Genomic DNA, 24251 nt, shown 5'->3' on the forward strand with positions numbered 1-24251 from the left:
CTTAGGTGCTATAGCTGTCTTGATAGACTGGAGGGTAGAAAGCATCTCCGACTGTACCGCAAGGAAGTCCCTCATAACCTGTGAGGTTTCCTTAATAGACAGTTTCTGTATGCACCTATAACAAAAAGGTTTCACATGGTCCTGTGGGAGCCTATCATTACAGTTCCCACATCTTTTTGACCTGGGAGGAGGGGGATTTTTGCCCTTCGCCTTGTGAGCCCCCTGAGCAGAGCCACCAGGATCTAGGGAGACAAAAAGACAAAGTCCAATCGTAAACAGTTTTCTAAGACTTTCTGTGTCTCTTCCCCCCCTTATGGCGTAGGTAAGACCCCTCTTACTTTACCACATTCAAAACGGAAGAGGACTCACCACCTGTGGCCTCTTCCTGGGCTAAGGGTGCAGCTGTTTCCTCCTCTCCATCCATATCTGCTGCTGCCAAGAGAGGAAAATCGTAAGGCCTCCTGCTTTTCTCTGGAGCGCTGAGTGTCTATCTCCTACACACCGGTGATCGGCACCATTTTGTTGGAGAGCCGCTGTCTGAAGGGGGATTTTGGCCTCTAGTGTCCGAATCCGCCATTTTGGCATAGACCGGAAGCTGGAAGTCACAGCACCTGGAACCGGAAACGCCGCCATCTTCAGCTTTCCCTATGAGTCCAAGATGCTCACCAGCTCTACAAGGCACCACAGGTACCGACCTGGGCTGGCGTCCTCTACCCCCTCTGCGGCCTAGCCACCAGCCTGAGCCCCAGTTCCTTCATCACCTCCGTGCCTGACTGGGTGGAAGGTAAAAGCATGAGGTATGTGCTAACAGGAGTTCCGGGATACCCCTCTGTACCCGGGAGGTTCTTTGCCGGGGAAGAATCTCTCCCCTGGCCATTGGGGGGACCCCCTGAGAAGGACAGGGCCCTGGCTGGACCCGCCACCCTCCCCTGCCTTGGTGTCCAGCCCTCGGAGGGGGACCATCCGCTACAGGTCTGAGAAAAAACAACAAACGTTTTGCTGCCAGGAAACACAATCAAGAACTGAGGTGCAGGGGGAAGGGAGGGGCCTTTTAACCTTGTATGTTGATTGTGTTTCCTGTCAGGTGGACCAGTCATCTCTCAGGTTATGCCGTCCTGGAAGATGACTAGAGAAAATAATTATAATAAAATGAAATAAAAAGTGACAGGTGCTCTTTATAATCTGTATTCTGTGCTTCTTATAAGTGCACTATAGGTAATGCACTCCACGGAACCATTCACCCTGCACGGGGGTATTACGCATTCATAGTATCTACCACTGTGTAGCAAACAAACGGCCTTTTCCTGTTTCAGCTGGTTGTTTCCGTGTTTGCAGTGTAAGATATGAGAGCCTCCTTCAGCTCTCCCTTTCTTTATCATACATCATGGGACACAGAGCCTTAAGTAATTACTTAATGTGTTATGGGTCACCTTCAGGTGTTGACACTGGTATACCAAATCAAGGAAGTTCACTCCCTAGATAACCCCTCCTCCTTCCAGGAGCACATAAGTTTTTTTGCCAGTGTCTAAGGTGTTGGTCACGAGTGAAAATGTGCTCTGAGGAGCTCCAGGAGGGATCCATGCTGGATTTAAAAAGCCTCCACAAGCAGATCCATCCACACCACTGCGGCCAAAGGATGGTAACCGGGCCTCGCATAGAAGAATGAGGTTTTGCCTGTAATGCTTCTCTTTGAGGGCTGGACCCTAGGAACCAGGACTCTTTTTGGTCTTGCTACATTACCTAAAGTTGCTCCTGAGGAGTGCTATACAGGTCCAAAGGAGTTGAACCCCTATTAAAATGGACCCGGTCTTTGAAGGTTTAACTACGCTGCCTTCCGTGATGGGTGAAGTTTGGATCTGCTATTATAGCAGTATCCTGCAGCGAGGATAAGGTAAGGGAAGAAGCCTAGGAACTGTAAAAAGTCCACCTATGGTTTTTTTCTTCCATATATATATATATCTATATAGATATAGATATATATCTATATAGATAGATATATATCTATCTATATATATATATATAGATATAGATATATATCTATATATCTATATCTATATATCTATATATCTATATATATAGATATATAGATATATAGATATAGATATATAGATACAGGGCTTTTTTTTCAGGGGGAACTTGGTGGAACTCAATTCCTCCACCTCTGGTTCCGACCCTTGGGGGGGCCTGCTCACCACAATCACTTGTAAACACAGAAGTCAGTTTCTGTGTTTACAAGTGACAGCTCTGCACTCTATGTGTAACCCCCCTGAACTCTGCACTCTGTATGTATTGGAATTCTGGTAACCCACTATTTGATGTGATTTGGAGGGTGTGTGTAGGGGGAGGGGTTTTAGGGGTCGTAGTTGAATTCCAGCACCTATTGTTTGAGAAAAAAAGCCCTGTATAGATATATAGATATATATCTATATATCTATATATAAACTTTGTATGCCTTAAAAATGTCTCCTCTAGAGGGAGTATATTACACTTACCTGGTATGATGCTTTTTCAGCAGCTCTGTGTCTGGCTCTAGTAGCATGTGTGGTCCCAGCAGCCAGAGGGGGTTCTTAGTTGAACAAATTGTGTTCCTCTTCTGAGGGATCTAAGGGTGTTACAGTGGTAGTTTATAAGCACATTTTTTTGTATATAGCGGCTACTACTAATAATATCTAGGAGCCTAACAACACTGCTTACACAAAATTCCTTTGGGGGGAGGTGCAGTGGCGGCTTCCATGGTTTTATCAAATATAGACTTGCCCTTGTTAAACACTAACTTAAGATGTCCCCAGCCTGATATTGCAGGCAGCAGTTTCAGGCGGCCTGTGCCACCTCCTCCTCTTTGGGTCTGCTTTTGCAGTCCCGAATGCCGTCCACGTGTGTGCAGACTAGAGTTACTTTAAATAAGGGGGGGGCGGGTATGCAGAGGGGCGTGTCTCAGAGATAGGTGGCACCGTGTGCGGGATGTAATGTCCACGTGGACCACACGGAGCATACACTAGGGCGGAAGATGCTGAGGATGCCTAATCAGGTTCTCACCTGAGGCTTAAAACACAGACGCTCTCAGTTCATCTATGCTGAAGACAGAAGTCTGACACACTAAGGGACTCAAGAGCACTGGCCATGTAAGGGCAGGAAATACAGCAGTACTCAGCATTATGGTGACATTTTTTTTTTGCTATAACTATTGTTCAGCAAAATACTATATGTTAAAGTGCCTCTGCTTTTTGTGCTTAGCACTGTGACTTCCAGAGCTACCACAAGGGTACCAAAGATTCCACCCCCAGGCGCTGGGAACTCCAGTCATGCCTCCATACCATCATCCTCTCCAAAGATACATGACATGGCAAGCCAGGGTGAGTCATTGGAAGCAATTGGTTGTGCTACTGCTTCTCACACTTCAGCCCCTGTATATGTGAATGAAGATGCATTCTCCCCTGCCCTGCAGGGCCTAGAAGGAAGATTAGCGGCTTTAATCACATCCCCTATCCAATTGGATAGGAAGCGTGCTAGATCCCCCTCCCCCACTTCTGAGCCTTTACCAAGGGAACAATGGGGACAGGATAAGGTATTACCCTCAGGAGATCAAGAGGAGAAACAAGCCGATTATTCCTCTGCTAAGGAAACAACAGTTGATGATTCAGCTTCACAATCTGAGGTACAAATTCTTACGGAGATGGTTTGCTCCACTTTCATGCTACCCCTAATAGAGTTAACTGAAAGTCCAGTTTCTTCCTTGCGTTCTTTAAAACCTTTACAGCCTTTGCATGCATTTCCATGCATTACTGGAAAAGCTTATTTATGCTCAATGGGATCATCCGGATAAGCATTTTCTCCCTCAAAGAGATTTTCAGTTCTCTATCCCATGGAGGAAAAATCCACTAAAAAATGGAAGGTTCCAGCAGTTGACTCTGTGATTTCCAGTGTGAATAAAAGTTTAACTTGTCCAGTAGACAATGCACATATGCTTAAAGATCCAACAGATAAAAAATTGGAATTCCTGTTAAAGTTCTCCCTTTCCTTGGCAGGGACCGTTTCTCAGTCTGCAGTCGCTGCAATAGGCATCTGTCAGTCCCTAAAGGACCAGTTCAAAGGGAGGTCCCTGCACAAGAGGTCCGTGAGTTAGCCGAACTACCAAAGGTGCTATGTTTTGCCATAGATGTCACAAAAGACTCTATCCACCAAGCGTCCCGCCTTGCACTTGTGCTAAAACACATGCGTAGAACCCTGTGATTAAAAAGTTGGTCAGCTGAAGCATCTTGCAAAAAAGCATCTGACTAGTTTCCCTTTTCATGAGGAGCAACTATTTGGGGAGGATTTGGTCAAATACATCCAAATGATTTCTAGCAGGAAAGGTACTCTTTTGCCCAAAAGAAGGTATAAACGTCCTTTTATTTAAACAGACTCCTTCCCCTGTGCCAGGGGCAGCTGCCTCTAGGCAGTCTGCGATGGCCTCCACCATCAGACTCTAGAGGAGAAAACATTCAGCTGCTGTATACATGATTGAAAATGCGTTTTTCCTCCGCTCCGCAGGGCCTAGAAGGAAAATTAACAACTTTAACCGCATCCGCTAACCAAGAGGATAGAAAGCGTGTTAGATCCCCCACCTTCAGCCTCGCAATCTGAGAGATTGCTGGTGCAAATCTCTTACAGAGATAGTTCGTGCCTCTTTCAAGCTACCGCTAGTAGAGTCAGCTAATAGTTCTGTTTCTTCTTAGGTTCCTTAAAACCTTCACTGCCTTTTTCATGTGTTTCCTGTACATGTACAGATCCATGCAGAAATTCAACAGATCCATTCTAGATCTAAAAGAATCTAAACCAGTTCCTGAAGATACGCTCCTTTCCATGGAGTCGATCAGGTCAGTAGTTTCTATCCTACAAGAAGGAAAACATCTGGTGTCTATCGGCATCAGGGATGCATATCTGCCTGTCCATATATGTTTCTCTCACGGAGGGTTTCTGTGGTTCGAAGTAGAACAACAGCATTTCAGTTTGTAGCCTTGCCCTTCGGGCCAGCTACAACAACCCGAGTGTTACAAAAGTGCTAGCCCCACCTCTAGCCAGGTTAAGGGCACAGGGCATAAACAGTCTTGGCATACCTGGACAATCTATTGCTAATAGCCAATCTGTGTTTGGAGTAAGGTGTACGCATTACAACCAGTTACCTGGAAAAGTCTGAGTTGCGTTCTAACCTAGAGAAGTCTCCCTTAAAACCGCTAAAAAAGCTGGAGTATTTGGGCCTGATCATAGATACAGCCCAGAAAAAGGTGTTCTTGCCCAGGCAAAAGACAACTCCATAAGAAAGTTGGTGAGGATGGTCAAGTCAAAAGGAGATCCCTCCATTCACCTTTGCATGAGGTTGTTAGGAAAGATGGTGGCTTCATTTGAAGCAGTTCTCTATGCCCAGTTCCATTCGAGACTGTTGCAAAACAATATTCTATTTGCTTGGAACTAAACGATCCAAGCTTTGGACTTGCCAATGCGACTGTCCCCAAGGGTGTCCCAAAGCCTAAATTGGTGGTTACTAAAAATTTGCTAAAATGTAAATCCTTCAGACCAGTTATCTGGAAAGTGGTAATGACAGAGAAGGCAACTGTCCAAGGACAGTGTTCAAGAACTGAAAGAGCCTTGCCCATCAACATCCTAGAGATTCAGGCAGTTCATCTGGCTCGGAAAGCCTGAACTTCCAGGATAAGGGATTGTCCTGTCAGGATCCAATCCATCAATGTCACAGCTGTGACCTATATCAATCACCAAGGGGGGCACCAAGAGTCTCTCGGCGCAGAGAGAGATGAACCATATTCTAACTTGGGCAGAAAGAAATATTCAGTCTTCATTCCGGGAATAGAGAACTGGCAGGTGGACTACTTAAGTCGCCAGCAGATTATCCCCAGGGGAATGGTTTCTTCCCCCCACGACATATTTTCGGGCTGTTTGTAAAAGGTGGGGGACTCCGGACATAGATCTTCTAGCATCCAGTTCAACATAAAGTTACTCAACTTTGTGTCCAGAACAAAGGATCCATTCTCATGCAGAACAACGCGTTGGTGATACCGTGGCATCAGTTCTCACTGATCTATGCATTTCCCCCTATTCAATTTCTGCTTCGAATTCTGTGCAGGATCGAGCTGGAAAGAAAACTGGTAATTCTGGCAGCACCAGCATGGCCCAGAAGGTCATGGTATGCATAAACCGTAAAGATGGCAGTAGAGGATCCATTGTCCCTTCCACTAAGGACAGACCTGTTCTCACAGAGGCCGATATTCCATCCTACTTTACGAATGCTAAATTTAATGGCCTGGCTATTGAAACCCACAAATGTGAGCTTCCAGAACTATACATTATAGATTTTGGAAGGCTTATGTTTCCTGGTGTGAATCCAAGGGTTGGCACCCTCGGAGATATATCATAGGCAGAATTCTTGCCTTTCTACAATTAGGCGTAGAGATGAAGTTGGCCTTGAGTAGGGATGAGCTTCGAGTTTGAGTCGAACTCATGTTCGACTCGAACATCGGCTGTTCGCCAGTTCGCTGAACAGCAAACAATTTGGGGTGTTCGCGGCAAATTCAAAAGCCACGGTACACCCTTTAAAAGTCTATGGGAGAAATCAAAAGTGCTAATTTTAAAGTCTTATATGCAAATTATTGTCATAAAAAGTGTTTGGGGACCTGGATCCTGCCCCAGGGGACATGGATCAATGCAAAAAAAAGTTTTAAAAACGGACGTTTTTTCCGGAGCAGTGATTTTAATAATGCTTAAAGTGAAACAATAAAAGTGTAATATTCCTTTAAATTTCGTACCTGGGGGTGTCTATAGTATGCCTGTAAAGGGGCGCATGTTTCCCGTGTTTAGAACAGTCTGACAGCAAAATGACATTTCAAAGGAAAAAAGTCATTTAAAACTACTCACGGCTATTAATGAATTGCCGGTCCCACAATACACATAAAAGTTCATTGATAAAAACGACATGGAAATTCCCCACAGGGGAACCCCGAATCAAAATTTAAAAAAAAAATGACGTGGGGGTCCCCCTAAATTCCATACCAGGCCCTTCAGGTCTGGTGATATTAAGGGAAACCCTGGTCAAATTTTTTTTAAAAAATTGTGTGGGGTCCCCCACAAAATCTATACCAGACCCTTCTGGTCTGGTATGGATTTTAAGGGGAACCCCGCGCCAAATTTTTTTAAAAAAATGGCGTGGGGTCTCCCCAAAAATCCATACCAGACCCTTATCTGAGCATGCAACCTGGAAGGCCGCAGGAAAAGAGGGGGGGATGAGAGAGCGGCCCCCCTCCTGAACTGTACCAGGCCACATGCCCTCAACATTGGGAGGGTGCTTTGGGGCAGCCCCCAAAACACCTTGTCCCCATGTTGATGGGGACAAGGGCCTCATCCCCACAACCCTTGCTGGTGGTTGTGGGGGTCTCCGGGCGGGGGCTTATCAGAATCTGGAAGCCCCCATTTAACAAGGGGACCCCCAGATCCCGGCCCTCCCCCCTGTGTGAAAAGGTAAAGGGGTACAAAAGTACCCCTACTATTTCACAAAAAAAGTGTCATAAAATGTTAAAAATGACAAGAGACAGTTTTTGACAATTCCTTTATTTAAATGCTTCTTCTTTATTCTTTCTTCTATCTTCTATCTTCTATCTTCCTCCGCGGTGCCGGCGTCTTCTTCCCTTTGTCTTCTGGGCCACTCCGCATCCAGCATGGTGGGAGGCTCCCACTGTGTAACGCTTCTCCTCTTCTGACGGTTCTTAAATAACGGAGGGCAGGGCCACCCGGTGACCCCTCCCCCTCTGACGCATGAGGACTTGACAGGGACTTCCCTGTGGCATTCCCCGTGATGTCAGAGGGGGCGGAGAGGGAAGTCAGTGTGCGTCAGAGGGGGGAGGGGTCACCTGGTGGCCCCACCCTCCATTATTTAAGAACCGTCAGAAGAGGAGAAGCGTCACACAGCGGGAACCTCCCACCATGCTGGATGCGGAGCGGCCTGAGAAGACGAGGGGAAGAAGACGCAGGCGCTACGGAGGAGGATGCCGGACAAGAACACCGGAGGAAGAACCAGAAGAACCAGAAGAACCAGAAGAAGAAGAAGATGGAGGAAGAAACTGAAGGAAGATAGAAGATAGAAGAAAGAAGAAGCATTTAAATAAAGGAATTGTCAAAAACTGTCTCTTGTCATTTTTAACATTTTTGACACTTTTTTGTGAAATGGTAGGGGTACCCCCTTACCATTTCACACAGGGGGGAGGGCCGGGATCTAGGGGTCCCCTTGTTAAAGGGGGCTTCCAGATTCCGATAAGCCCCCTGCCCATAGACCCTCACAACCACCGGGCAAGGGTTGTGGGGATGAGGCCCTTGTCCCCAACAACATGGGAACAAGGTGTTTTGGGGGGCTACCCCAAAGCATCCTCCCAATGTTGAGGGCATGTGGCCTGGTACGGTTCAGGAGGGGGGGCGCTCTCTCATCCCCCTTCTTTTCCTGCGGCCTGCCAGGTTGCGTGCTCGGATAAGGGTCTGATATGGATTTTTGGGGAGACTCCACACCATTTTTAAAAAAAAATTGGTGCGGGGTTCCCCTTAAAATCCATACCAGACCTGAAGGGTCTGGTATAGATTTTGTGGGGGACCCCACGCCATTTAAAAAAAAAAAATTTGGCCGGGTTCCCCTTAATATCCATACCAGACCCGAAGGGCCTGGTATGGAATTTAGGGGGACCCCTCACATCATTTTTTTTTTATTTTTGTTCGGGGTTCCCCTGTGGGAAATTCCCATGCCGTTTTTATCAATGAACTTTTATGTGTATTGTCGGACCAGCAATTCATTAATAGCCGCGAGTAGTTTTAAATGACTTTTTTCCTTTGAAATGTCATTTTGCTGTCAGACTCTTCTAAACACGGGAAACATGCGCCCCTTTACAGGCATACTATAGACACCTCCCAGGTACGAAATTTAAAGGAATATTAGACTTTTATTGTTTCACTTTAAGCATTATTAAATCACTGCTCCGGAAAAAACGTCCATTTTTAAAACTTTTTTTTGCATTCATCCATGTCCCCTGGGGCAGGACCCAGGTCCCCAAACACTTTTTATGTCAATAACTTGCATATAAGCCTTTAAAATTAGCACTTTTGATTATTCATGTCCGTGTCCCATAGACTTTAACGGTGTTCGCGTGTTCGAACAAATTTTTTGCCTGTTCGCAAATTCTGGTGCAAAACGAACAGGAGGGTGTTTTTGGTTGCTATATCCACAGCAAGGAGGGTTTCGGAATAAGGAGGGTTTCGGAATTGGCTGCTCTTTCTTTTAAAGAGCCATATTTGATTATTCATGAGGACAGAGTGGTGTTACACCCTCGTCCAGGCTTTTAGCCAAAAGTGGTTTCAGGTTTTCACCTGAACCAAGATATTGTCCTGCCATTGTTTTTTCCAAAACCACGTTCCAGGGAGGAAAGTCACTACATTGTCTTAATGCGGAGAGAGCAGTGAGAATCTATTTAAAGACAACTGCTCAGATTCATAAGACTGATGTTTTATTTATTCTGCCAGAAGGTCCTAAGAAACGACAGGCAGCGTTAAAATCCACTGTCGCTAAGTGGATTCGGCAAGTTATAATTCAAACTTATAATTTAAGGGGTAAGATTCCCCCTTCTCAAGTTAAGGCACACTCTACCAGGATGGTTAGTGCTTCTAGGGCAGTGCTTCACCAGGCCTCCATGGCTCAGATCTGTAAGGCCGCAACTTGGTCTTCAGTGCATACATTCACAAAATTTTATCAGGTGAATGTAAGGAGGTATGAGGATAATGCCTTCGGGCGCAGTGTGCTGCAGGCAACAGTATAAGTCCTCAAGTCTGGGGGTACTCTGCGGGTTGTCTCTCCATCCCATTATGGGACTGCTATGGGACATCCCATTAAGTAATTACTTAAGGCTCTGTGTCCCATGATGTACGATAAAGAAAATAGTATTTTTATAACAGCTTACCTGTAAAATCCTTTTCTTGAAATACATCATGGGACACAGAGGTCTCTCCCCTCTTTTGGGATGAAGTATATGGCTTTGCTACAAAAACTGATGTGCTCCTGGAAGGAGGGGTTATATAGGGAGTGAACTTCCTTGATTGGGTATACCAATGTCAACACCTGAAGGTGGCCCATAACCCATTAAGTTTCCAGTAAAGTGGAATGAGTGAGTTGGCTGCATTAATTAGATGTTTAGAAAGAGAGGCTTTATATTTTTTAAATGAGTAATTTGTTACATGTAGCAAGCAACAAGCCGCATCTAATTTTAGTTTGGTCTCCATGATTTGTTGAATGATTTTCCTTACCCCAATCCAGAATGCTTGTAACATTGCCACCATATGTGTAGCAGCGTACCTCTAACCTTATTGCATCTCCAGCACAAATCGGGTGTCTGAGGCTACCACTTATGTAATTTATCAGGGGTGGCGTACCAGTGAGTCAAAATCGTATAAGCCGTTTCCTGCATCCGTGTGCTTATCGAACCTTTATGGGATAGAATACAGGCTGCTTCCCATTGTTTGTCAGTGAACTGTATATCCAGTTCCTTTGATCATCTCTTTCTGAACCTATCCATGTCATTACTCTTCAAATTCTGTAGCAAAGCATAAGAGAAAGAAGTAGATTTTTCCACTAGTTCTCCCTTCATACATATTTGTTCGAATTCAGTAAGGTCTCTCGAAAAATTATTCCTGTATGCAGCGGAATTGACAAAGCTGCGTACCTGGAAGTATGTCCACATAGGTATGTGAGGCGCTTTGTTATTTCTCCTAAATTGGGGGAGATCTTTTATTGTCTTGTTGGAGAAGCATTGCCACGCAAGAAGAGGCATTTTGGTGTCTGTTATTGTCAGAAGGTGATTACCCATGCCCTGTGGGAAGTCTGGATTATCTTTTAGCGGGGTGAGAGGGCTTAGCGGAGAAGAGAATTTAGACTGCTTTGCTAGGCTGTGGAAAATGTCTAGGGAAGTACCTATAAGTGGGTGTGTCTTCACGGTATGGGGGTATTTCAATTTGGAAACCCAAGGTAGAAATTGAAGTGGTATTGAGCACATGTCGTTTTCTATGGTGACCCAGTCTTTACTTTTTGAGTGACAGTGCCAATCAATGACACGGGCTAGATGTGTGGCATAGTAATAACTTTTAAAATCAGGTATCCATAATCCCCCCATACTTTTGGGTCTAGTGAGGAGAGAAGCTTTAATACGAGGCGGTTTGTGAGCCCAGATAAATTTCATTTGTAGCGCGTGTAGCTTTTTGAAAAAAATTGTGGGGAATTTTTATAGGTAAAGTGCGTAGTAGGTATAGAATTTTTGGCAAAACGGTCATCTTACATATGGCTGCCCTGCCAAACTATGAAAAATATGAAGTGTGCCAGTTTTGTAAGTCTTTTTCAATAATTTTAAGAATAGGTGGAAAATTACGATCAAAAACTGAGGAGAGTTTAGGTGTCAGCCAGGTACCCAGATATTTTATTGCGGAATTCTCCCATTTAAAGGGGCTGTTACTCTGAGCTCTAGACAATTTGTCAGCCGGCAGTGTGATGTTCATAGCTTCGGACTTTGAAAAATTATTTTTAAGGTTGGAGACGGAGGCATATAGGGAAAACTCTTTCATTAATGAGGGGATAGATATGTGCGGGTCTGTCAAGAAAAATAAAAGATCATCTGCGTAAGCAGCAACCTTGAATTCTCTGTCTGTCAATTTGAAACCACTAATAGAGCTATTTAAAAGGATATGTCTAATAAACGGCTGCAGTGATATGATGAACAGCAGAGGGGACAGTGGGCACCCCTGTCTAGTCCCATTTTTTATACTGACACTTTCTGATAGTGTGCCGTTTATTTTGATTTTGGCTGAGGGATTTTGATACAGTGCTGATATCCACATCAGCATATGTGATCCCAGTCCTATGTGCTCACAGGTCTTCATCATATAGTCCCAAGCTACTCGATCGAAGGCCTTCTCCACGTCGGTGGACAAGAGAAAGCCCTCGATCTTTCGCTGATGTGCTGCATATATCAGGTCTAAGGATTTCGTGACATTATCTTTGGCTTCCCTATTGGGGACAAAGCCCACCTGATCTGATCCAATTACGCTGTGTAGTAGGGGTTTCATCCTATTAGCAATGATCTTAGCTAGTAGTTTGGCGTCGAGATTTAGTAGTGAGATTGGACGATAACTGGCGCAAAGCGTTGGGTCCTTGCCTGCTTTGGGAAGTACTGTTATGTGTGCCGCCAGGAAATCATGAGGGACGGTTCTCTGATTAGATAGTGAATTCAATGCGTTTGTTAAAGGGGAGGTCAGAATATCTGTAAATGTTTTATAATAAATGGCGCTAAAGCCATCTTGGCCTGGACTCTTTCCTGTTTTCAAATCTTTGATAGCGTTTTGAATTTCTGAAGCTTCTATTTGTTTCTCCAATTGTGCAATGTCATCTGTAGCTAGGGGTGGGAGTTTAGATTCTTTTAGGTAGTTTCTAATAGCCATGTCCCTGTCTCTCAATATGTTGTCGGGTTTGTGTTGGGGTGGGAGGTTGTATAGTGCAGTATAAAATGCATGAAAGTGTTGTGCAATTTTATCCGTTGCTCTATCAATTTTGCCTGATTTATTTTGAATGCCTAAAATTGAGTGTTGGGATATTTGACCTCTTAATGCCCGTGCTAGAATTTTCCCCGTTTTGTCCCCATGTTTGTAATTGATCTCCTTTTTAAAAAAGAGAAATCTCCTAGATTTAGTTTCCAAAATGTCTTTGAGGGACTTTCTTGTTTCTAGTAATAACGCCGCCGATTGAGTTGTGAGTGATTGCTTATGCAGGGTCTCTAATTCACGTATTTTATTGGTCAATTTAACTATTTCTTTCTCTGTTTCTTTTTTCTTATGTGTTCCCATTTGGATCAGCTCCCCTCTGATATAGCATTTGTGTGCCTGCCAGACCATTAAGGGATCTGCTTCTGGGGTGATATTATGTGTGAAGTACTCTCTTAATGATGATGTCAGTTTTGGTAGTAGGGATGGGTCTGTTAAAAGTGAAGAGTTTAATCTCTATGTGTTGGATTTCACAGTGGGTTCTGATATGTTCATTGTAATGGCTATTGGGGCATGGTCCGAGATGGTCTGTATGCCTATGTTCGCTTCACTTAGCGTGTCTAGGTCCCTTTGTGTGACAAATAAGAAGTCTATTCTCGCATGACGATTATGTGGGATCGAGTAAAAAGTATAATCTCGGTCCTCTGGGTGTAAAAATCGCCATGTATCGACCAATGACAGAGAGTGTATCAGATTTTTGATTCTTTTTGAGAATTTTATACGTGAGATATGTTTTCCCTGATGAAGTGTCTTCAAAGGGGTTGAGAGGGACGTTAAAGTCCCCTCCCAGGATCAAGCGACCTTTGAAAACTTGTCAATTCTGTAATCATTTTCTGGCAGAATGAGATTTGTCTTGAATTTGGGAAGTATACATTAGCCAGAGTTATGGTAGACCCATGACATGACACTTTCAGGAAGATAAATCTGCCTTCTGGGTCCACTAATTTATCTGTTAATTCAAATTTTGCATCTTTACTGACTAAAATTGAGACCCCTTTGGATTTGGAGGTATTATTTGTAGCATGATGTGCCTCTGTAAAGTAGTGGTCAGTTAATCTTGGTATATGGTTCGTCTTGAAGTGTGTTTCCTGAAGGAAAACAAAATTGGGCCTACCTTTTTTCAATTCTCTGAGGAGAGAGGATCTCTTCTCAGGGATATTCAGACCCCTAACGTTGTGTGAGATGATTGTAGGGTTGCGTCCCAGACCTGAGTAAGCCATGGTAGGTATTCAGAGAGAGATGCTCCGACACTCCCGTAATTAAATAAAATTAAATGAAATTAAGTTAAATGAGATTAAATTAAATAAAATTAAATTAGATTAATAAAAATAAACAGGGAAAAATTACATACAAATAAGTGAAAAATATGTAAATAACAGATCAATAACTGTTATCTGAAGATTCTATCACTTTATACAGGTATATGTATGTAAAGGAGAGATCAAAGTTATAGATAGGAAGAAAAGTAAAGAGTTAAGAATTAGGGTAAAGAAGTAAGAGTGGAGGGGATATAGGTACTTCTTCCTCGAACGAATGGCACGTCCTGGAAGATCAAATTTAGTGTGGTCAGATGAGCACAACAGATGCCCACCGTACACACTACTGTGGGGTTGGGGAAGACACCCAGCGAGGGGGACCCCTTGAGAATAAATACCTATCTACAAGTATGCGTAGGTGTCTAAATACTCTTTGGAAATAAGGTACTATTCAACAGTGGGTGAACCAAGCCTGGCCAGACTACGGCCTAAAACTCTCATTTAGTGTGCTAAAAGGTCTAATCTGCACTAACAAAACTAATTGAACAATATAAAATAATAATCAATCGTCCATAGGCACCATATTGCCACCTTGTCAATCAGATAGTTTCCGCTATTTATGGAATATTTATAGTTATAAAATGATTGTATATAACTGTAGCTGAGTTCTTGGTTACTCTTGGGAAGTTGTGGGGTGAATATGAAACCTTCCGTTCTTCACCGATGTAATCGGGGTATGGGATATGGCCCATAAGAAGCGGTATATGAAATAAACTTCATTTCCCTAACTGTCTCTTGTCAGGAGGGGAAAAACACAGCAACCAAGAACTTCTTAAATGAAAAATAAAACCAAAATGGTCATAAAAAAAAACAAAACAAAAATGCTGCTAATTTTCCGGAATATCCAGATGCATCTGTTAGATATATTTCAGTTAACAGATAGTCTACTCCTGAAGACCATATTGGTGTCCTGAAGTATGCTAAATCAACTGAGTTTGGTCAGCTTCATCCAAGATCCGTAAATATCAATGAAATGCGAGTATATCTCGACTCAGATTAGATCTTGCAGCATTAGAATTGGAATATAAAGCATAAAAAACAATAAAAACCGCAAAAATGAACCAAACCGCTTGTATGGAAGCCATCCAATAAAAACATTAGCAGAGCGCAGTTTCATCAAGCATTTCTATGCAGGAATGAGGCTGTTGCTGTTACTCCCGGTCCTCCATCATGTTTCCAACGTGGTGTGAGCGACTGCGCGGCGTGCCAGTTGACTGTGTCTCTTGACGAGATTGCTTCTGTTTTTTAGAATGGTGTTTCTCAGGTGTGTTCAGAGGGGAGCGTAATGGACTCCGTTCCTGGGGTGGTATGATAAATTCCTGGTACCAGTCCGGGAGCTCAATTAATCCAATTTGGAGTGTGTCACACAAATCTGGGAGATCTTCCGGCGTGCGAAGCGTGTGCTGTCTGCCATCAAAAGTGACCAATAGGGCAAAGGGGAAACGCCAAGTATATCTTATCTCTTTCTCCCTTAGTTTATCTAATAAAGGTCACAGGGCCCTGCGGTTTTTCAAGGTGATCTGGGATAAGTCTTGAAATAGTTTAATGCATTCGCCTTTGAAAATGATTTGGTCATTTCTGCGAGCTTTAAACATTATTTCTTCTTTGAGTGCAAAGTTTTGCAGGCAGCAGATTATGTCCCTTGGGGGTAAGGTGTCTGGACCCCTGGCCCTCATGGCTCTATGTGCCCGAATAAACTCAATTTCTGTGTCTTCTGGTTTCTCTAAGAGGCTGTTGAAGACTCTTTGCAAGACTGAGGGGATTTGATCAGCCAGGACAGATTCAGGGATACCGCGGACTCTTATATTATTACGTCTTCCCCTGTTGTCAAGATCTTCTAAATGTCTGTTCATGTCTATGAAATGGCGCGCATGAGAGGATGTAACTTTATCAAGTCTATTGATTCTAGTGTTCCTCTGCTTCCCTGCTGTTTCCGCTGTGGCCATCTTTTCTTGTAGTACCAAGAGGCTAGTTTTGAGATCTGTGATGGCAGCAGAAAATGAGGCCTTAATGCAAAGCCTGACATGTCTTAATATGTAAGGGGGTGATCGGCTCGTGAGCTTCTCCTACCGTTATCCTCTGCTGCCGACTGAGAATCCTCACTGAACTCGTCGTCCGCATGGACCGGCGCCATCTTGCCTCCCTCCGTGTCTCTCAATGCCGTGACCTGATTCCTGAATATGTCGGAGATATCTCTCCCAGCGCTTGTGGCCATAGATCGCCGTGATCGGGTGTGATGAAGGTGCTTGTTTTGTCTGCTCATCCTCAGTGCCGAGTGCAGAAAAGACGTGCTCGGGCCGAGTGTCTGGCGGAGCTCTGAAGTTAGGCTGCCATCCTCGCTGCACGCCAAGCCACGCCCCCAAAATACTACTTTTTTGGTTCCAGTGGGAAGGCCATGGCTCGGGCACTCCTCGGGATGGTGGAACGTTCTCTATTAAAAAAAAAAAAATTGCTTCCAGTTGCTTCCACTTTAATAGAGAACGTTCCTCCATCCTGAGGGGTGAATGGTTCTGGTGCATTACCTATAGGGCACTTATAAGAAGCACAGAATACAGCTTATGAAGAGCACCTGTCACATTTTAATTCATTTTATTATTATTATTTTTTGCTATTTTTCACTATTATGGCATATGGACTATTTGTACACATAGCATTTTTATTATAATATAATATTTGCTACCAGAGGGTATCATTCTAAGGATATCAATTTTATGTTTTCACATATGTTTTAACCTCTTCCCGTCCAAGGTACGTCATATGACGTCCTTGACTTTGAACGAGTATATCTGAATGATGCCTCCAGCTACAGGATTCATTCAGATATTTTTTTTTCAGCCAGCGATTCCCTACACCATAAGAACCACCGCTTGATCGTTCTTACGTCCCTCCCCAATGCCGCCCTCCGGTGCTTCTACCGACTCACCGCTTCCATTGGTGAGTCAGAGAATGGATCTGCCAGCCCCCACATGCTTACCATAGAGATTTCTGGTGGACCAGATGGTCGCTGGAGTCTCTATGATCACAATGTTATGACATCACGCCGCCCAGCCTCTGCATTCAAACAAATGGCGCTGCCTCGGCTGGGAATCCGAGATTTTATTTTTTTTATTTCAGGCTTCCTAGCCTAGAGGTGTGATGTGGGGTCCTATTGACCCCATATCTCACTGTAAAGAGGACCGATCATGCCATATTCCTATTACAAGGGATGTTTACATTCCTTGTAATAGGAATTAAAGTGATTCATTTTTTTTTAAAGTATCAAACTAAAAAAAGAATAGTAGATAAGAAAAAAAGTGTAGCGCTATAATTCACATCTATAAATGTGTGTATTGCAAAAATAGTGATTGTTACCAAAACATGTATGACCATGATATGTATAATAACAAATAGTTGAACCGTGTTAATCACATAAAAGATAAAAATAAGCAATAATAAAGCTTAGTAATCAGATGTGCCAGTGATTAGAAACCAGTGCTGGTTCCAAAAAACAAACATCAAACAGAATAAAATCATAAATTATAACTGTCCATATTGTGTAGAGGAAATAGTTAAGAAAACATCAGCAGAGTTTTATGGGGGTGATAAGTGGTCAGATGGTGGAAAGAAACTCCCAAATTCACAGATGGATGATTGCACCAGATCTGACGAGTAGGTGGAAAGAAGACCACAAGTGTATATAGATTGTACATCAGTGCCGGGACCAACACCAGAAGTAGAGGAGGCTTACCGGAACTAGTTGACCTGTAATGGTGTACGCCAGACAAGTCAAAAAAGGCTTAATAACCACTGGTTCTGAAAGATGTGTCTTGTCAGATGTCATCAACACATGGTGGAGAAAGGGGTAACAGCACGGCTTCCTCGCCCATAAATAATCCAGCTTAAGCCAAACGTATATTACATATGCCATGCAAGGAGCAAAGAAAACTCACATAGCGTGATAACGTTTTTTAAAACCACTAATTTATTAAAATAATAAAAACAGACTCACATTTTGGAAGAATGAAAAAAGCTCAAATATCATATAGCAGCGATTGTGAGGGGTCCACCCGACATGTTTCAGCTAACAAGCCGTCATCTGGGGTATGGACCACCCTCACCACACCGCTCTATAAACAAGAAATGACCCCCACTGGGAGTGTCTCCACACTGGAAGTGCAAATAATGAAAAACACTTCCACTTTCTACATGAAAGTGAGGCTTGACGAGCAGGCTGGCTGGCTTTGGCGCCGCCACGCCGAGCGGAATTACATCATGGCGTCACGTCCGGATATGAGGTCACGTCTGGACATGGTGCTTATAGCTATACACATACAGGAAGTGCCTCTTAGCATTGAAAACGAGGCTTGGCTAGCGCTCTGGTCACCTCCGGTCGGATGGACTGATCCAGGGCACAGCCTATGATTTTTTAACAAATATTTCCCACTTTCAATCCTATAAACATTTAAAATATGGAATATATTTGTTTCTGGCTTAATATTTGTTTTCATTACAGTTAATTAACCAGACACTCTATGACCCCAGAAACCGGAAGTGTTTTTCATTATTTGCACTTCCGGTGTGGAGACACTCCCAGTGGGGGTCATTTCTTGTTTATAGAGCGGTGTGGTGAGGGTGGTCCATACCCCAGATGACGGCTTGTTAGCTGAAACCTGTCGGGTGGACCCCTCACGATCGCCGCTATATGATATTTGAGCTTTTTTCGTTCTTCCAAAATGTGAGTCTGTTTTTATTATTTTAATAAATTAGTGGTTTTAAAAAACGTTATCATGCTATGTGAGTTTTCTTTGCTCCTTGCATGGCATATGTAATATACGTTTGGCTTAAGCTGGATTATTTATGGGCGAGGAAGCCGTGCTGTTACCCCTTTCTCCACCATGTGTTGATGACATCTGACAAGACACATCTTTCAGAACCAGTGGTTATTAAGCCTTTTTTGACTTGTCTGGCGTACACCATTACAGGTCAACTAGTTCTGGTAAGACTCCTCTACTTCTGGTGTTGGTCCCGGCACTGATGTACAATCTATACACACTTGTGGTCTTCTTTCCACCTACTCGTCAGATCTGGTGCAATCATCCATCTGTGAATTTGGGAGTTTCTTTCCACCATCTGGCCACTTATCACCCCCATAGAACTCTGCTGATGTTTTCTTCACTATTTCCTCTACACAATATGGACAGTTATAATTTATGATTTTATTCTGTTTGATGTTTGTTTTTTGGAACCAGCACTGGTTTCTAATCACTGGCACATCTGATTACTAAGCTTTATTACTGCTTATTTTTATCTTTTATGTGATTAACACGGTTCAACTATTTGTTATTATACATATCATGGTCATACATGTTTTGGTAACAATCACTATTTTTGCGATACACACGTTTATAGATGTGAATTATAGCGCTACACTTTTTTTCTTATCTATATATTACTTACCTTTAGTCTATAGGTGTGTTGGCTGCTATTTTTTCTTTTTGTTTTCAATTTAAACGCAGCGCTGTACTTTATTTAAAAAAAAAAGAAAAGTAAAATTAACAATAAAAAAAAAAAATTAAAAGCGTCCCTGTCCCCGTGTGCTCCCACACAGAAGCGAACACATAAGTAAGTCCCACCCACATATGAAAACGGTGTTCAAACCACACATGTGAGATATTGCCGCGAACGTTAGAGCGAGAAAAATAATTCTAGTCCTAGACCTCCTCTGTAGCTCAAAACATGTAACCAATAAAAAAATTTAAAGCGATGCCTATGGGGATTTTTAAGTACCAAAGTTTGGTGCCATTGCACGAGTGTGTGCAATTTTGAAGCGTGACATGTTAGGTATCTATTTACTCAGTGTAACTTCATCTTTCACATTATGCAAAAAATATTGGGATAACTTTAATGTTTTGTTTTTTTTTAAAGCATGAAACTGTTTTTTTCCAAAAAAAAGTGTTTGAAAAAATTCTGCGCAAATACCGTGCAAGATAAAAAGTTGCAATGACCATCATTGTATTCTCTAGCGTCTTTGCTAAAAAATCATATATAAATTTTGGGGGTTCTATATAATTTTCTAACAAAAAAATTATGACTTTTACATGTAAGAAGAGAAATGTCAGAGTTGGCCTGGATGGGAAGGTGTTAACCACATCCCACCCGGCCCCTGCACTTATACGGCCGGGTGGGTGCTTCCTCCTTCTGAGTGGAAGGAGTTCAGGAACATCCCTCAGAAGGAGGGGGAGCGCCCTCGCAGCAGCGCAATCCTGATCAGCTCGTGTCACCCTGACACGGCGCATATCTCCAATTGGCAGGAGGGCTCTGTGATTGGCCCTCCTGATAACATGACGGCTGTGTCCAATCAGAGCCATCATGTGATGTAACAGATGGCTGGTTGCTAGGCGATTGTCTCTCCTCTCCTCACACGGAAGTTGTCAGTGAGGAGAGGAGAGCAGATTGCTGCAGCCAGCCGGTGATCAATGAGTATGAGCTGTTTTTACAGCTTTTTACACACTGATCACTGACACAGTGTCCCCTAAATTGTGTCCCCAAAATAGTGTCCTCACACACATGTCCCCACACAATAAAAACACCTGTGCCCACATATGTAACACTAAAATCATATGTCCCAATGATCATCTGCACATATATGTCAGTGATCATCTGTGCACATTAGGGATGAGCCGAACTCCGGGCCCTTTGGGTCTTGTATGGATATTAGGGGGAACCCTGCACCCAAATTAAAAAAAGGAAAGGCGTCGGGCCCCCAGGCCCTATATACTCTGAACAGCAGTATACAGGCGGTGCAAACAAGACAGGGACTGTAGGTTTGTTGTTAAATAGAGTCTGTTTGTAATTTTGAACTTGTATATTTTAAAGTATAGCTCCAGCCCAAAAATCTATTTTTAAGCTTTTTGGAAAACATAGGGAAGGGTTATCACCCCTGTAACATTTGTTTTGCTGTCTGTGCACCTCTTCAGAAGATTTCACCTCACTTTCTGTACCAATGACAAATGTTTTTTTGGGGTTTTTAGTGAAACAAGGATTGGTGATAAAGCATCAGTGAAGAGGAGACACGTCCTTCCCATATTAACTCTTACAGGAGAGAATTTCCCTTCCTAGGGGTAGATTTCATCTCACTTCCACTTCTCACTTTGAAAGTAGGGGCCTGCCCTATATACTCTGCAGAAATCGGGGCCTTAGGTGTTGGTATGGCCACAACACTGTAAGCCCTCACAGTTACTCTTGGGGGGCGCAGGAACGGGCCGTGCTGTGAAATATTAGATCAAGAATTATAATTACATGCCATTGATGAACAGTGGTAGAAATATTGGGCCTTTGGTAGTGGTGGTGGTGGTGGTGCTGGTGCCACAACACTGTAAGTCCTCACAGTTACTATTGGTGGGCGCTGGAACAGGCCCTGCTGTGAAATATTATCTCAAGAATTGTAATTACATGCACCTGTTGAACAGGGGCAGAAAAATTGGGCCTTTGGTGGTGGTGGTGGTGTTGCCACAACACTGTAAACCCTCACAGTTACTCTTGGTGGGTGCAGGAATGAGCCCTGCTGTGAAATATTAGATCAAGAATTGTAATTACATGTCCCTGTTGAACAGGGGCAGAAAAATTGGGCCTTAGGCACTGGTGCCACAACATTGCAACCCCTCACAGATGCTATAGTTGGAGCTCAGGAATGAGCCCTGCTGCAAATTATTGCATCAAAAATTGTAATTACATGCCCCTGTTAAACAGGGGCTGAAAAATTGGGCCTTAAGCACTGGTGGCGGTGCCACAACACTGCAACCCCTCACAGATACTCTAGTTGGAGCGGGGGAATGAGCCCTGCTGCAAAGTATTGCATCAAAAATTGTAATTATACGCCCCTGTTAAACAGGGGCTGAAAAATTGGGCCTTGGCCACTGGTGGCGGTGTCCAGAACCAAAAATGTTCTTACAAGCTATTAGGGATGAGCTTCGAGTTTGAGTTGAACTCGTGTTCGTCTCGAACATCGGCTGTTCGTCGAACAGCGAACAATCTGGGGTGTTCGCGGCAAATACGAAAGCCGTGGAACACCCTTTAAAAGTCTATGGGAGAAATCAAAAGTGCTAATTTTAAAGGCTTATATGCATGGTATTGTCATAAAAAGTGTTAGGGGACCTGGGTCCTGCCCCAGGGGACAAAGATCAATGCAAAAAAAAGTTTTAAAAACGGCCGTTTTTTCCGGAGCAGTGATTTTAATAATGCTTAAAGTGAAACAATAAAAGTTTAATATCCCTTTAAATTTCGTACCTGGGGGGTGTCTATAGTATGCCTGTAAAGGGGCGCACGTTTCCCGTGTTTAGAACAGTCTGACAGCAAAATGACATTTCAATGGAAAAAAAGTCATTTAAAACTACTTGCGGCTATAATGAATTGCCGGTCCGACAATACACATAAAAGTTCATTGATAAAAACGGCATGGGAATTCCCCACAGGGGAACCCTGAACCAAAATTAAAAAAAAAAATGACGTGGGGGGTTCCCCTAAATTCCATACCAGGCACTTCAGGTCTGGTATGGATATTAAGGGGAACCCCGGCCAAAATTTTTTTTAAAAATGGCGTGCGGTCCCCCTCAAAATCTATACCAGACCCGTCAGTTCTGGTATGGATTTCAAGGGGAACCCCGTGCCAAAATAAAAAAAATGGCATGGGGTCCCCCCAAAAATCCATACCGGACCCTTATCCGAGCACGCAACCTGGCAGGCCGCAGGAAAAGAGGGGGGACCAGAGAGCGGCCCCCCTCCTGAACCGTACCAGGCCACATGCCCTCAACATTGGGAGGGTGCTTTGGGGTAGCCCCCCAAAACACGTTGTCCCCTTGTTGATGGGGACAAGGGCCTCATCCCCACAACCCTTGCCCGGTGGTTGTGGGGGTCTGTGGGTGGGGGCTTATCGGAATCTGGAAGCCCCCTTTAACAAGGGAACCCCCAGATCCCGGCCCTCCCCCCTGTGTGAAATGGTAAGGGGGTACAAAAGTACCCCTACCATTTCACAAAAAAACTGTCAAAAATGTTAAAAATGACAAGAGACAGTTTTTGACAATTCCTTTATTTAAATGCTTCTTCTTTCTTCTTTCTTCTTTCTTCTATCTTCTATCTTCTTTCTTCTATCTTCTATCTTCCTTCGGTATCTTCCTCCATCTTCTTCTTCTTCTGGTTCTTCTGGTTCTTCCTCTGGTGTTCTCTTCCGGTATCTTCCTCCGCGGGGTCGGCGTCTTCTTTCCTTCTTCTCCTCGGGCCGCTCCGCATCCATGATGGCATGAAGGGAGGCTCCCGCTGTATGACGCTTCTCCTCTTCTGACGATTCTTAAATAACGGGGGATGCACTGGGACTTGACGGGGACTTCCCTGTGGCATTCCCCGTGACGTCAGAGGGGGGCGGGGTCACCCGTTACGTAACGCCACCCCCTTATGATGTCACGGGGAATGCCACAGGGAAGTCCCCGTCAAGTCCCCGTGCATCAGAGGGGGCGGGGTCACCGGGTGGCCCCGCCCCCCGTTATTTAAGAACCGTCAGAAGAGGAGAAGCGTCACACAGCAGGAGCCTCCCTCCATGCCATCATGGATGCGGAGCAGCCCGAGGAGAAGAAGATAAGAAGACGCAGCGGAGGAAGATGCCGGACGAGAACACCGGAGGAAGAACCCGAAGAACCAGAAGAACAAGAAGATGGAGGAAGAAACCGAAGGAAGATAGAAGATAGAAGAAAGAAGAAAGAAGAAGCATTTAAATAAAGGAATTGTCAAAAACTGTCTTTTGTCATTTTTAACCACTTAAGGACCAGCCTCGTTTTGGATTTTAGGTGTTTACATGTTTAAAACAGGTTTTTTTGCTAGAAAATTACTTAGAACCCCCAAACATTATATATGTTTTTTTTTCTAACACCCTAGAGAATAAAATGATGGTCATTGCAATACTTTTTTTTGCACCGTATTTGCGCAGCGGTCTTATAAGCGCACTTTTTTTGGAAAAAATTCAATTTTTGAATAAAAAAATAAGACAACAGTAAAGTTAACCAATTTGTTTTTATATTGTGAAATATAATGTTACGCTAAGTAAATTGATACCCAACATGTCACGCTTCAAAATTGCGCCCGCTCGTGGAATGGCGTCAAACTTTTACCCTCAAAAATCTCCATAGGCGACGTTAAAAAAATTCTACAGGTTGCATGTTTTGCGTTACAGAGGAGGTCTAGGGCTAGAATTATTGCTCTCGCTCTACTGGTCGCGGCAATACCTCACATGTTTGGTTTGACCACCGTTTTCATATGCGGGCGCTACTCGCGTATGCGTTCGCTTCTGTGCGCGAGCTCGTCGGG

This window comes from Aquarana catesbeiana, linkage group LG03, assembly GCF_042186555.1.
Source record: "Aquarana catesbeiana isolate 2022-GZ linkage group LG03, ASM4218655v1, whole genome shotgun sequence".
NCBI classification, from domain to species: Eukaryota; Metazoa; Chordata; class Amphibia; order Anura; family Ranidae; genus Aquarana; species Aquarana catesbeiana.